This window comes from Colias eurytheme, chromosome 15 (assembly GCF_061535395.1).
Source record: "Colias eurytheme isolate Ceu_HAF_F1 chromosome 15, ilColEury1 Martin Lab GWU primary, whole genome shotgun sequence".
In the NCBI taxonomy this organism is placed as follows: domain Eukaryota; kingdom Metazoa; phylum Arthropoda; class Insecta; order Lepidoptera; family Pieridae; genus Colias; species Colias eurytheme.
The window spans coordinates 9,001,853-9,002,113 of NC_142994.1; positions in this window are offsets into that span (position 1 = coordinate 9,001,853).

The window sequence follows — 261 nt, forward strand, 5'->3', positions numbered from 1 at the left end:
AACATGGTCTATAACTAAGTTTGTTTTGTCAACAGATGTAGTGTAACAACTAAGCATTTGACTGAATTGAATAATTATTGTTATTATATATTTATAAACGCATTCACGATTATTTATTACAGACAATCATTAAATATATAAACTTCGACATGAAAACATATTAAAGGATAAAAGAAATTTATAAAAAGTCACAAAATATAATCTCCTAAACATTCTATTCACAGATCAATCACAATATAATCAACAAATGTCTAATAAAAC